This window comes from Paroedura picta, chromosome 8 (assembly GCF_049243985.1).
Source record: "Paroedura picta isolate Pp20150507F chromosome 8, Ppicta_v3.0, whole genome shotgun sequence".
In the NCBI taxonomy this organism is placed as follows: Eukaryota; Metazoa; Chordata; class Lepidosauria; order Squamata; family Gekkonidae; genus Paroedura; species Paroedura picta.
The window spans coordinates 56,431,234-56,447,035 of record NC_135376.1 but is presented as its reverse complement, the minus strand read 5'-3'; positions in this window follow the sequence as shown (position 1 = coordinate 56,447,035).

Genomic DNA, 15,802 nt, shown 5'->3' with positions numbered 1-15,802 from the left:
TAGGGTCACTCCGGATCAATCCTTCTTCCTGCAGAAGGAAAATTTAAATTGCCCAAAATCCAAACAGAAATCGCATTCTGTGTAGAGGGCAGGGACTGAATCGATCTGGGGTTGGAATAAAAGCTCCGTGCATTTTACACCCTGGTTGCAGTGATGTGAACTCTACCAGAGTTGAGTTGGTTCATTACTTGTTGGGGAGAAACCTCAGGTGTTGCAGTGGGTCATGGAGTGAGAGTCCAAGTAGTATGAGATGGTTGGTTCAGACTCCTTTTGTACATCAATTGAGGTTCCTAGATGTATCTCAACTGCTTTCTTCTGTGATGGTGTCAGGTGTTTAGCCTCTTCCTCATTTGAATCTTTAGTCTCCCTGCCTGTATTCTGGTCCATGAGAGATTATAAATGGATCTTCCTTCACAATACTTGACATTTTTCTTGCTTGATCTTCCTGTGCAAGTTTCTTAAACTACAATGAGAGGTTTGCCTTAGACTATATGGACTTCCTTAGTGATCTGTGTGTGTGCCAGATGTGGTCACTGAGGCCAGCTAATCCAAACATTATAGTGTCCATCTGGCAAATGATGCTGTGCGGTATCTATCCTATTTAAAAGAGAAATCATAACCATGTAAGGATATAAGTTTTTGAGAAATAAAGCTCCCTTCATCAGATAGACCCTGGAAATTTTGCTTCTCAGCTCAAAAGATAGAACCAGAAGCTCTGGGAACTACATTTCCCATGTTCTATGGTGCTAAATCTTCCAGGGATTAATATGCAACTGATCCTCTGAGTGGGGATCCTGGGCTTAACTAAGCTATTGCCAGTATTTTTGGGAAAGGTAAGGGACAGACTGGAAGGCTTAGATGGATGCTCCCTTTGATGTCTAGGGCATCATTATTACAAGCCAGAAAAGTACTGACAACGTTTAGATAAGCAAAGAATTGCCGTGCTAGGCTTCTTAAAGATTAAAATAGTTTTATTAAATACATGTTTCCTCTGCTCCTCCCGCAGGACATTCTCCATATTGTGTTCAGTCATGTACACTACAGGTCTTGCATATTCCAACACAGAGAACTCTCAGAAACAACTTTCTCGGAGACTTTGCTCAGAAATGTTGGGAAGACTGAGCCAAGTATACTGCAGTTGTGGGGTAGGGGAAGTCATCAATGAGTAGTTTTCTGGATGTGTTGTGCTCAGTGCGATGAAAACACCCGGAGACATAGTTCTGTTTACTGGCTCTGTTCTTGATAAAGAAGGTTCTATATGATAATCAAAACAGCACCTTAGAAACATAAATACATAGTCATAATCTAATACGTACCAGACTCATTCACCATGATTTATGTTGTAGCAAACACCAGAGAAGTAACAAATGGGATTATTGTTTCATTAGGGGTTACCAGGGTGACAATAAACAGACTGTAAACTAGAAAAGTCCTGAAACTAGAGGCGAAATTCCAGTGGGATGCATTTCAGTGCAAACCACATGACTCATTACCAAATGCAGTCTTACCTGGCTGAGGTGGATTTCGAAGCCATATATTCAAAACAGCATTCAGAACTGGGTTTTTCTGTAGAAATGTGACTTAACTAATTTAAACAATGCTGCATTCTCCAGGCTAGTGTTTTCTTTTTTTTTACTTTATAGAACATTATTTGACTTCATAAAACATTCCATTTTGATTTTCTTTACACAGAGAAGTGTCTTTCCTGTGTGTGCCCATGAATGAGCAGAAATATTTCCTGGAAAAATATTTAATATGAAACTGTTCAACCTTTCCCAGTATTTTTTTTTACCATTGTCCTGCCTATTGGCTGCTAATCAGCATGACTTTCCCCTTGAATTACTGTGTCTTTTCTTTCCTGGATTAGACACTTGAAGGATCCCAGCCAATCCAGATCTGTGGAGAACTGATCTGGCTACATGCTGACACCACTAAAGGCAACCAAAGCTGAGTGAAGGCACCTGGTGCACAGGCAGGCACCTCTGGGCACTTTCAAAGCAATCACTAAAAGGACTGTAAAATACTATTTGGTGCTTTCAGGATATTCACAAAATGCAGCACAGAATGCTCAGGAATATCTTTCCCAGTTGCAGGGTGTGCTGGGGTGAGCTACACAGCATGCCTGGACATTATGGGGTGCTACGTCGCTCTTAATGTGCATGTGTTATCTCTTTGAATAGGGATGTCTCTCATTATTTTAATCTGGAAATTGCCCTCTGATTCCTCCTTTCTCTTTCTGTGCCCGTTGTTCTTCCCATTCTTCACCAGGCTTTTCATGGAGTCACACACCTCTACAGGTCCCTTCTGTAGAAACAATGCCCTCATACTCCCATACACATAATGCCAGAACATCTGGCCACTTGTGATAGGGAAGTTACTCTTTCGATTAGGCTTCTCTCTCTCCTTTTGACGGCAACCTAAATGTGAACTGAATCAACCTGAATGAAATGTTTTCAAACAATTAAAATGTTACTATACTAGCATATTGAGGCACACATGCACTTGAAGAAAGAAGCCCAGCTTTGAGGATCCTCAAGTTACTCCCATCATCTCTTCCTAGTAGCATCAGCAATGGTGTGGATCAGATACTCACAGGCTGTATAGCCTGTCTCCTCTTCACCACTACCCAGCTGCCATACAGCTGAACCTTACTAGGCATCAGACAGTTGTCTCACTGGAATATGAATCACAAAATTGCTGTATACAAGTTCCAAAACCAGTGTTTATCTTCAAGTTTTTTTTCTTTTCAGTCAAGCTACAGTACCTTATTAGCTTTGACATCATCCAGTTACAAAAGGGAGAGAAACATGCCATTTAATACCTGGAGAATTTGGGGAGGTGGAGCTGGAAGTAGGCAGGATTTGGGTGGGGAGGGACTTTAATAGAATATAATGCTATGGAATCCACACTCCAAAGCAGCCATTTTCTTCCGGGGACTGATCTCTATCAGCTGGAAAGCTAGGGGATCCCCAGGTCCCACCTGAGGACTAGCATCTTTAACAAAGATCTATGTGCAATATGAATGAACCCCAAATGAACTCATTTTCACAAATATGCTTGGGAAAATAAATCTTGTCATCTGTTCTCAGAGGCTTAATATAATTTTAGGATCAGTGCTCACTCAAGGAGCTTGGTGCCAACAAACAGATTCTGATTTAAGTCAGGGATCACATCTACCACATTCATTCCTTTCTTTCCATCTTGTTATATACCTACATTAAAAATATCCTCAGAAAGTCCTCTAAAGAGCAGTAGGTTCCAACATATTATTTAGAAGACGGAGAGACCAGACAAAGTATTTTATCATTCAGTCGTTCAAAATGTTGCCCTGGCCTCATGCACAAAACAGAGAAGCAATTCAGGCAAGGGGGTAGTGGGCTCCCATTGTGTTCTCCCACCAGTTGTGAAGCAGAATTGCAAAGAAAGAGCAGGCAGCCGCGGGGAGAATGGAATGCCACAGGGTTCTCAAGCCTCCTTAACTAGGATAGTCATTGAGGGACAATATTTACAATGAATAGAGAAAGATAAGTGATGACTGGGCAAAGCAGGATTGTATAATGACTGGCAAGCAAATTGGCACCAACTAATTTCAGCCTTTGGATTTAGCATACTTTTATTACACTTGTCACAGAATCCCCCATTCCAATGAAAACAATAACATTGTCAACAAAATCAATCCAGTCACAAACAGCAGGAAAGCGGGACTAAAGGACAGCTGCAGCATTATATGTTAAATAAATAAATAACCATTGAACTTGATCCTGCACATATGGTAGTTTTAACTGTGACTGGTCTTCATTAAGCCTGTTTGCTGAAAACCTCTCTCGATTTACTGTTAATTCCCAAGAAAGTGAAGCATGGGGTAGAACTCACACATGTGCCTCCTTAACTGAGTGGCTGTTAAATTATGGAATTGGCCCCTTTGTGTTGTTTGTGGATGCTTGAGAAGGGGAACAAAGTTCCAAGGAAAATGGAGACGGTGCCTTCTTCCCCCCCTAGCCAGAATATGGGAGCCTTGAATATCCCTTGGTTCCACCTCTACCGATTTAGGAATGGAGTTGCCCAGAGAGTTACATATCTATCTGTTTCTTTGCTAATACCATTTTGGGATTACTATCCGAGTCCACAAATTCTTACATTCAGCAGCAGAATGTATGCACATGATTGTATGCAAAGATCTCTGCATATTCTGTCATGGAACAGATTATTTGTTCTGGCTGCAGGAAGAAACAAGCATACAATGAAAACTTTGAAAGAGAGAAAGGCAGTGTTCAAAATGTTTGTGATGACAATGCTTTAGCTATGAGAATGCTACATGTTCATCAGAGTGTGACAGGATCCCATTAAGTGGTAATTTGTATGTGTGAAACAACTACCACAGATCAAACACAACATACAAGCTTTCCTAACAGTTTAGCTCACTGTTACACTGCAAGGGCCCATGAACAGATGCTTTTAAAGGGGACACAGATGCAACTCAGAACCAAATTACCTCTTTTGCAAAGTGGTCACCCTGTCGTCATTCCTATAACTGGTACAACTCCAAGTGACTAGAACAAGGTTGCCTTCAGTTTTATATTAGGGGCCATATGAACCCTTTGGAGATTTCACTTCATGGAATGTGTAGCAGTTCTGAAGACTGCAGAAAGACCTGGAGGTCTCTCTGTTTCATGTAATGTTATTCACTTGTACGAATCATCAACATTTATCCTGCTAAATCCATCTTTTATCCTACAGTATTCTCCTGCATGAGGTACCAAAGTTGCTGGTTTATTTTAGTTTAGTTTGTTACAGCCTTTGACCAGCATAAACAATGTAATAAGATGAAATAAAAGCAAAGCTTTTATATTGAAGCATGTTCTCTGCAACAGGCTAATCTGATGGAAGTGAAGGGGTAGGGATGTGTGTGTGTATCTCACAAATTTTCAAGTAGGATGCAATAAGATCACAAAACAATTATGATCACTCAACAGAAACAGCACCATTAAAGCATCATGAAGTAGCATACAACATAACATAACAGAGCAATGATAAAAGGGTAAGAAGAAACAATTGCTGTGCAAAAAACAAATGCAGAAAAAGATACTTATCTTTCCTGATGCCTGAAATTCAACATAACAGGTACCAAGCAAATAGATGGATGAAAGGTGTTCCACAGACAAAGCACCATAACAGAAATGTCCCTGTTAATAATACACCCGACTTCACAAATGGAAACACACAAAAAGGAAGTGCATTGAAGATCCTAGCAGACAAGTGGCTTAATATGGGAGCAGGTGGGTCTTGAGATACCTTGAGCCCAGTCCATTTAGGACTGTTAAGGCAAGGAAGAGACAACAGTTTGAGATCATTTAGGATTCTCAAGTTTGTTCCAAAGAATCTACTTCTGTTAGCCACATTTTACTGCTACCTGCTGGACCAGTTGAAGGTTCTGATCAATCTTCAGAGGCAGCTTGCACACAATGCAGATTAATTTGGTTTGGATATAATCAAAGTGGGAATAACTATGAACACGTATTGCTTTTCAAGGAAAGTGTTAGCTTGTGTACTAACCAAAGCTGGTGAATGGTACAACACATCACCTTCAAATGTCTAATAGCACCCCCAAACTGGGAATCAACCATTTCAAAGAAAGTGCAGCTACTTCTGGTTGGATAGCTAAATTATTCACCAATGGTATTCAGTCTTATCTGATCTGAGCTTCAGTTTATTGGCCATCATTCAACCAACAAACTAATTGAAAAGAAAAATTATTGTTCACATATTGATGACACTTCAGTCCAAACTATCAATCTCTTCCAATGGGAGAAAAGACAAAAGCCTGTAAAAGTGCTGAGAAGTTGAGGAGCTGTCCACAGTACCACCTTCCAGATGAGAATGGAACAAGAGAATGGTACCTATCCTAGATACCTATCCTAGACAAGTTGGTTCAGAAAAATACCATTGCTGATGATCTGAAATCCAGAAGAATCAACAGGGTTGCATTCTCCAATGTGTCTAAAAATGTGTTGAAATCTAGATAATCTATTTCATCCAATAAAGTTAGTAGTTGCGCTGTCAGTGTCAACTCATACATATTGACCAGGAAAGGGACGTTTGCAAGTAGGCAATAGTTTTTGATATAGAATCCAGATGCTTAAGGGAGAGACCTTGAGCAATCTGTGACAATCTGAGGTATCTATACAAAGTCAGAGGTAACCCAAAAGGACATAACTAAGAGTAAAAGAAGTGCAAGGGCCAGAAGCCATTTTAAAATTCCATATTCTCCTGACTTGAATTTGGGGGTATAATTCCTTCAGATTAATTCCTAATTTATGATTATGTGATTTGTTGTACACCAAAGACACAATACAAACCACAATTAAGTGTGGACTTAATGGCAGTTAAACCTTTTAAATAATTCTGGTATTATCCTTTGGCCAAAGTCTAGTGCATCTGGAATTCTTGTATTCTTTGGAATAGGAGAAGATATATCAATTTAGTAGCAAATCTTATAATACGCACATAGAGAAGTGAATACACAAGCAATATATTTTATGGCAATAATAAAAATAAATAAATGTGTTAGTTTCATTCCTGTTGCAATTTGCACATGGGGGAGAAGGACAGTATTACCTTCCAATAACTTCAGGATCAAGGGAGGAAGTTCCTTTGTAGCTTATCTCATGAACTCATCTCGGACGTTGAACTTAATGAGGTTAATAATTCACTCCAACTGCATCAGCATCTTTAATTGTGCCTAGCATTTAATCTTCCCTGCACCACTTAAATCACAAGATCTAAAATTAAACCTCCTCAAGACTAATCTAATAATAAACATGCATGACATTTTGTGGGAAAGTGTGTGCGCCTGATTAGAGTGACATGCCACCATGCAACTCATTTAAACAGATAGTCCTAAAGAGCAATTTGAAGCCATGTGGGTGTTGTGTTGGATGGATTCATGTGAAATAGATGCCCCTTGAGGTACTTGGTTTTTAAAATTCGGTATGGAGGAATTTCCTTTGGAGGGAAAGGCTAGCGATACATACTGAGCAAAATGAAGCCCTAAACCTACAATTAGCAAAAATTGCCTAATGATGAGAAACACTGGCTTCACTGATGCTCTTTATGGAAACAGCATTTAACCAGCTCACAGGCAATTACAGACTCATGAAAGCAAAGATTAGTGTTGGATCTGAAGCAAATACTGATTTCCCTCCCCCTCCCAACATTTCAAGCCACAAACAGTTTGCCTCTTTGAAGCTGTTGCCAGTAACTTCTTTGAACAAATCTTTTTGGATTGCGGTAATTGATCAGAATGCAGTATCTGATCAATTAAAATCTCAAACTTGTGATTCTGATTATGAAATCAGTGTTCAAACAGTTGGCAGCATTCAGTGAACTCAGGACAAAAGGTATATTCTTTTTATAATTTGGCACGTGTCAAAGTGATGGATGTATTTGCAATGAGGAGCTGTAATCTCAAGATGGGGGAAATGAATAAAATGTAGGAGCTGTATTCCAATACCTTATCTGCGAAACACCAGCAGGCCAGAAGGGTCTTTCTCTGCACAAGAAGCTAGCTTCATTTTGTTTTAGGGCAGAAAGGATGGATACCACTGAAATATTATAAAAGTCCCTAAACAGTTCCAATGGAGAGTTTCAGAAAAGGATTTGCTTATATCCAAGATGCCAGTCTTCACTGGGCACAATACACCAGGGAATTTCCTAGTGCAAATGCCACTGAAATGAGTGGCAGCCATGCAACAGCACTAACGTCAAAGGGTCTTGTGCAGAACAATTTCCATAGCAATTATTTCTGTTTGGCAGCTGAGAAGAAATGTCTTCCAGTGCAGATTAATTAAAGACTCTTGGAGCACAATCTAGACACTTGAGCATGGAAGTCCTTTTGATTTCATTGGGGGAGTTACATATGTGCTTTGCAGTGTAATCCTAAACACAGTTATACCCTTCTAAATCCATTAATAAGTGTTTACAGCCACTGTCAATTCAAACACATTGACCAAGAAAAGGATAGTTTACCTTAAAAAGGTATAGCACTTTTTAGCGTTGTACTGCAAAAACTGCAGGTATAATGCCATTAACTTTAATGTTTTGGCGTGCTTATCTTTGAAAGATTTGTACCTTAGAATTTGCCTTCCAATATTTCATGTGTTGTACTGATCAAACAGGTTTTGCAGGATAATAAACTCCTGCATAACCAGTTTACTAAAGTAGGATGAGTGTTCACACATCCAGAGCAGCAGCCCCCACCCCCTAAAATTGTTTCTAGCAGTCTTAAACATACTTACAGCACTTAAAGTCCTATACATACACAGCACTTAAAGCTGGAGTCTTAAATGGACATACAAGGGTATATGCTTGCTTAGAATTGCACTTCTGCTATAATTATCATTGGTCCCTAAGCCCCTCCATCTTTGTCTTCACGTAAAGCAGTTTTAGAGTAAGGTATGAAGTGTGCTCTAATACACTTTAAGCCCAGCTTAGGGAAAGGTAGCAAATAATGAATATTTTGAAATCCTGCTGAGATGTTCCCTGAAATCCTGGTAACATTTTAAAAAGAAAAGAAAATCTTTCATCAAAGAGTGTGATAAGCAGGATTCTATATTATCTGGGTCAGGGCAGATCACTTTGATCAGCATAGATGAAAGGCTGATGAAATGTCCATTCGGCCACCAAGTTCCCCACTACTGTATTTTGCTGCCTGAACAAGACTTCGGGTTTTCAACCATGCTGAAATTAAATAAGAAAAGATCAAAAGCATACAAATCATTCATGTATATGAGCAAATCTAAAGGTACAAATTCTCTTAAGTAGAGAACTCCATTCATAAGTAAATATTTTCCCCCTTCACTGAAAATTGAAAATTGGATCAGGTACTTGCACAGAGATCTTTTTCATCTTGTATTTTGGTTTATTATCTATTTGGTTGGTTTTCTTTTAATTGTTTTTAGTGCATGCCATTTTCAAGGCCTTTGAAGGACACAAGTTTCATAGTCTTTAAAACATATACATAAACTTAAAAAAATCAATATCTGACATAATTTGCCTTTAGAAAAAGAACAGGCATAATTGAGTTCGGCTAATGAATGCTTAGAGCCTCTTGTGGCGCAGGTTGGTAAGGCAGCTGACATGCTGTCTGAAGCTCTGACCATGAGGCTGGGAGTTTGATCCCAGCAGCCGGCTCAAGGTTGACTCAGCCTTCCATCCTTCCGAGGTTGGTAAAATGAGTACCCAGCTTGCTGGGAGGTAAAACGGTAATGACTGGGGAAGGGAATGGCAAACCACCCTGTATTGAGTCTGCCAAGAAAACACTGGAGGGCGTCACCCCAAGGGTCAGACAGGGTACTTGCACAGGGGATACCTTTACCTTTAATTAATACTTATGGTGGGGTTGAATGGTATCAAAAGTATTCTGTTAAAATTCAAAAGTATCCAGTCTTTCTTCCAGAGTGCATGACCATCCTTTCTTGAATATCTGAGAAACAGGGTGGAAACTAAAGCATAACTGTCAGCCATGATCCAGGTCTTTAATTATGATGGATTAGATTGTTTTGTTACTAGCCCACCCACCTTGAGACCAACCTTGAAAATGTATTTTGTCTGTTTGATAACATATTTAATATGAACTTAGACTAAACAGGAAAAGACACAAAACTAGAGAAGGAGGGCTCAGAAGAAGACAATTTTGGCATGTCTCTCAAATGTTTCATGAGAGCATTTTAAAAAGTTATTACATTTTTTTCCTTCAAGTGTTTTACAGCTATTTAGGCAGTTTATAGGACCACATTTGGTTAACTTCAATGGACTGCACACTGAGACCCCAAGCTTTGGAATGGCAGCCATCAGACAATTATGATGGTCCCTGGGAATGGAACGAGGGATTTAGGACAGGAAAGACAACCCCAGGCTGACATTAGGATCCTTGAGAATACAATGAATAAGTGGGAGACCTTTAAAGACTTGAATGCTCAATCATGGAAGCTTCTTGGATGACCTTAGGCCAGTCGCAAGTTCTGTCATTCTAAAGAACCACACAGGGTAGGTGCAATGATAAGAAGGAGAAGGAGAGAATGCTGTAAGCCTCTTTGGGCTCCCATCGGGGAGAAAAGAGGTGAGAACTTTTCTATTGGAATATACAAGATCTGTAGTGAGCATGATTCAACAGCATATGTGAAGAATATCCTACAGAGGGCATTGGAGGAGATGTGTAGTTAACATATTTAGCCATGGCTAGTAGCCATTAATAGACTTATCCTCCATGAATTTATCTAATCCCCCTTTAAAGCTGTTTATTCCTATGACCATCACTACATTCTCTGTGCAAAGTATTCAGCTTCATTGGATACGTTCAAGTTCCAGCATTTTGGGAGATGGAGAAAAATTTGTCAACTCTCTTTACCCCATGCTTAATTTTATAAACCTCTGTTTTCATCACCTGTATGAGATCTGGGCTGAGCTCCTATTTTTTTGGGTGTGTACTTTGGGTGTGACCTGGGGTTGCCAGCTCTGGTTTAGGAAATACTTGGAAACTTTGGTACTGGAGTTTATGTAGGGCGGGGTTTGAGGAGAACTTTAATGGGCTGTAATGCAATAGAGTCCACCTTCCAAAGCAGCCATTTTCTCCAGACTTACTGATCTCTTTTACTTGACATTCAGTTGTAATAGCAGGACAACCTTACAGTTTTCAAACCTAATATGGCCTCATGAGCATTTCTGTGACTGCTATTGGAATTCTTAGAAGTTACTGTATATTTGAAGCAGGTATTACAAAAAACACCTCTTCTCCAGTATAGGAGCCTATCCTCATGGGGAGACTAATCCTGGAATCGCTTTGTGCTCTAGGACAGGGGTAGTCAACCTGTGGCCCTCCAGATGTTCATGGACTACAATTCCCATGAGCACTTGCCAGCGTTTGCTGGCAGGGGCTCATGGGAATTTTAGTCCATGAACATCTGGAGGACCACAGGTTGACTACCCCTGCTCTAGGAGGCCTATACCACATATTGTAGAGAAAGAACTAACAACCTAGACTCAAGTTTGAATTCTGCAGTGCCCCTTCTCTATATATGTGTCAATTTCTTTTCATCATAGTTGCAATCTCAGATTCAAAATAGGGCTCATCCCTAGCATCATGTGACCTTAAAAAAAGCTCTGCCATCTTGGAAGCTGGCTGACAGGTTGTTCTGAAAGGCATCACTTGCCATGTTTTAGCTAATCAGTTTGGAGACTGGAACAATGAACTACAGGTTCCAAACGATTGGCAGTGCTAGTAAATTTATTTTGCAGCTAACGGCCTTTGTAATTCTCAGACCAACTTTATCTCATTTTACTGTGGGTTCTCGGAGATAATTGCTGAAGTACTTTGTTAAAAAGAAAAGCTCTCTGCATTTCCATTAGCTCTCTGCATGGTGCCTGTTTCACTCGAGTGCTCTAGGTACCACTTACAGTTCAATTTTACAGTCATGATGGACTGAAACGTATCAACCTGCATTCTTTCCAGTCCGCTAATTGCATGCATTAATCAACAGGAAGATTCAGATGGTTATTTTTATTCTCTCCCTCAGCCCTAGTCCTTCTTTAGTGAATCTCCTCTTCAGAATAAAAGCACAAATCTTTGCGCCAATGAATTCCCAACTGCCATAGGATTAAATAAAATACCTTATTACCACAGCAGGGTGTAATAAGTTCCTGTTTGATGGAAGCAACCCAAGCATACAGAAGCTGTTGAAATTTAAAACAACAATAACAAAGACGAGCATTGTACAAGGTAAATTGACAACATGTATGTGTTTACATAATCATGTTGGAATTTGCTTTGAAATTTTGCCTGGAAAATGTATTAAGTCTGAAAGGGGAAGATTGAACTAGCTGAGCCCTCAAATGGCCAAAACAAAATAGGAAAACCATGTGGTGGGCTGGAAAAGAATGGAGATGCCAAGAAACCCTTTTGTAACGGGTCGAGGCTGATGTGCCACTCAAAAGCTGGGAGAGAAGATCAGCATACAAGCCACGGGAAATGCTAATGTTGCCTGCATTCCTCCTCTTTAGTTGTGCTTAAGATGATTAATTTTTATGTTTTCAAAGAATGGCTTTTGAGCATGACTTGTGCTTGCCTGTGTATAATTGTATCAGCTGTTTGTAGAAGAGGGGAAAATTGAGAACCGTTCCACTCCCACTGACATGCTTTAAAGCATGACATGGAAATCAGGGGGGAAAAAAACCCAACAAGGGTTTGCCTTCTGCCAAGGTTTCTTTTTACAAGGAAGGGGAAAAACTGGAGGGGGGTGCCATCCTAAGAGCCATATTTTTCAGCTTGGTTTCACAAGAGAAAGATCATACTGAAATACTTGTGAGCTCAACAGTACTTTGGATGTACAAACAGCTGTAACTTTGGCAGATGTTAAGCCTGTTTTAAACTGAGGAAAGTAAATGTTTCCCACTTCACAGGCATATTTTCAAAGAGATGGTAAAAGACAGTGAAAGAAAAAAAAACACTGAATAGTTCATATGCTTTAATTCTCATAATGGGAACAACAACCTGTGGTTCAGAGTCTAGCCTTCTGAAGTCACGAGTTTTGCTTGCAGTGTTACTCTCATAACCCTACATTCTATTGATCCATTCCTGGGGGTTCAAGAGTTGACTGCAGCTCCCACTGGGATGCTATTTGAAAACTCTTCTTTCTGGGCCCCATCCCCTTGAGCCTCTTTCAAGCACTGAGTATTGGGCCTACTAAGGCCTAGGGAAACACACATCTATCCATTCCCCACAAAGGCCCTTGTCTCGGCCTGTTGTAGGCTGTCTGGTTGGCAGCTGGCTCACTTGATAGCCATCTTCCTCATTCTGTCACCATGCTCCCCACCAGGAGCATCATTCGACTTCAGCTGACTCTCCAACAACACCGTGGGCCTTGTCTATCTCTCTCTGGGTTCCGTGCCTTGGCTCCATGGTCTGCTGTCCTTGACAGAGCAGGGAAGGTTGGCCAGATCTTCCTTCTAAGGGCAGGGGTGGGGCACAGCCCTTCCTGTATACTGGTGTGTGTGTGTGTGTGTGTGTGTTTGTCAGCAATGAGTATTTCTACTATATGAGCAGTGGCAAATATCTGCTTTTCATGCACTTTTGCACGGACTGTTTTGTTGGTGGCGGAAAGTGCTGTCACATTCTGATTTATGGTGACCCTGAAGGGTTGTCAAGACATTCGGAGTTAGGTTGCCATTGGTTGCCTCAGTGCTTTGTTACAGCATGTTTTAATCGAAGGTGGGTTTCACATGATCCCTCTAAACATGTTATTTAACTCCATGGATGGGGGGGGGCAGCATTGTTTACACTGTCTCCAAATCTGCTCAGCACTCAATGATTTAAAGGCCCACAGCATGTATGACCCCCCCATCCCCACACACATATTGAGCGATTCTGTTATCTGTTCACTTTTGCAAAATGATATTTTAATATCTTAATGTTTGTCAAATCCACGATCCCTACTATTTATTCAAAAACATCCATACCTATTGTTGTTCCTCTTAATATTTGTGAAACAGCCCTGGGGGGGGAGAGTGTCCTGGCGGTCTGAGATGGAATAGGGCCAATCAGGGTGCGGCCGGCAAAGCGGGCTGCACCCTGATTGGCCATTCCCCTCCAGCTCCCACCCTTCCTCCTTGCCTGCCAGAAGCCTTGTGGCTGCAGCCTCCATTTTTGCCCATGGGGAGAGAGGTGACAACAGGGCTTTGCATCCCACAGGTACGCTCCTGCTGTAACGGGGCACAGGGGGGGTTGAGCCTCCCTGCAGCCACTCTGGCTTTCGGGGGGTGGGGTTGAGCCTCCCTGTCTCTGCCTCGCTGAGGTGGCAACAGGGCTTTGTGCCACGCCAGGATGCTCCGGCTTTGAGGGATTGGGGGGGTGGTTGTGCCTCCCCGCGGACCACAAAGCCCTGTTGCCGCCTCGCAGAGGAGGGATCCAGGGGGATCCTGGGGTGGTTGGGAATCACCCAGTGGCCTTGCAGAGGCAGCAATAAGGCTTTGTGACCCACTAGGAGTCTCCCGCTTCAAAGAAGCGGGGGGGGGGGGCGGTTGGCAGCCTCCCAGCGGCCACAGGGTTGCCCTTTCCCTGACTTCTTAGACCCTTTTCAAAGCACATTTTAAAAAATGGGCTTTGATGTTAGTTAGATATATTTTTGGACAGCCTCCTTTCCACATCATTATTAACTGACCTAACTATCCATAATCGTGGGTTAGAATCAGGTCATCTTCTCCTCAGGTGCCAGGGCCACCACATGGCAAGGAAATGAATCTCGACCACCACAAAGAAACAACCTGCACCACTGCAGCTATTGCTTGGCTGCCATGTTGGTTGACTGGTGTTCCAAGTGGATAGCAGACAAGTGAATAGATCAGAGGTCTGGCTGATGGATGGTCTTGGCTGTTGAACATGGAATGTTTGCCTATCAAACATGTTCCCTGCAAGGCTCACATCATCCCTGCTAGATATGGAAGATCTGCCCACAAAAATGATCTGCCAGTTTCCTCTTTGGATATGACACTGTTTCCAGGTATGCAGACAGGCATGTCTCTAAAAAACATGTACAGCCTCTCTGGATTATGTCATTTCCTGAACATCAATAAGATCTCTCTGCTTTTTGTAAATGAAAAGCATCATGTTCTTTATCTCCTACCCTATTTTATTATCATTATACTAGTACTGTTGCCATGCTACACTCAGCCTTACACATTTCTACATCCATCTAATTTGGCCCACTAGAAAATAAAAAAGTTAATTTGGTTAATTCTTGTGGGGCCAACATAGTAACCACTGTATAGAAAATACAGGTAGTGTCATTGTAGGTTAATACAGTCTTCTTCATGGTTTTCTTCCAGATGACCAATACATATGAGTAATACTGGATGCAAAACCAGTCATTTGGTTTTGATTCCAGTTATTACAAACACTTTGATGAAAATACCACTATTCAGCCTTTGACATAACACAGCACAGAATTGGAAAAGATTGCTCTTATGGAAATAAAGCTATTTGAGGCTTCATTGAATTCTGCCGGAAAAGCTGCATCTTATTCTGCTGCTTCTAAATGGCACTGATATTTGATATGACTGGAATTTTGACCCAAAGATAATTTTATATTGTAATCAGTGGTGTAACTGTCCAAATGAGGGATGCAGTACTGGATCGTATAGTGTTATCAGTAAAACAAGCTCATTTTAGATTGTTTTTAATACATCGGTAATGTTTTAGGAACGAAAGATAAGCAGTTTTCGGGGGGTTTTGTTCATGAGCATTTTATCTGAGAGCAATTTCAGATGGCAATAAATAGATGGGATTTTATACTTTGTGTGTGAGCAAATGCCAGGAAAATATGCTTTCACTTCAAAGAAATGCCACCTGTCCAAAAAACCCATTGGCTTGCTGCTGTGATAAACCACCTGCAGCACACAGTGGCAATATGTGATTCATCTTCAGATTTGGCTATTGCCACAATCAGGCTCTTTTCAGACTGTAGCTAAGGAAATCTAATTACACTGTTTGAACTGGGAGACACCAGGGTGTTGCAATTCCTTTCGAAAGTGACATACAGTCTTCTGAAATACCTTCACAACAGCAAACTATTAAGCTTAGGCAAGCTTAATGCTTTGGTGGATAAATGACATCAACTCATGTCTGACAAGACATACTGATGTCTTGTTAGAACAATAGTACTTTGAATGTCAAGGAGTAGAGGGATCAAGAAACAGGAATTGTGTGTCTTCCTGTTCTCTATATTTTCTACTTAGTCTGCATAGGCTTGGATTC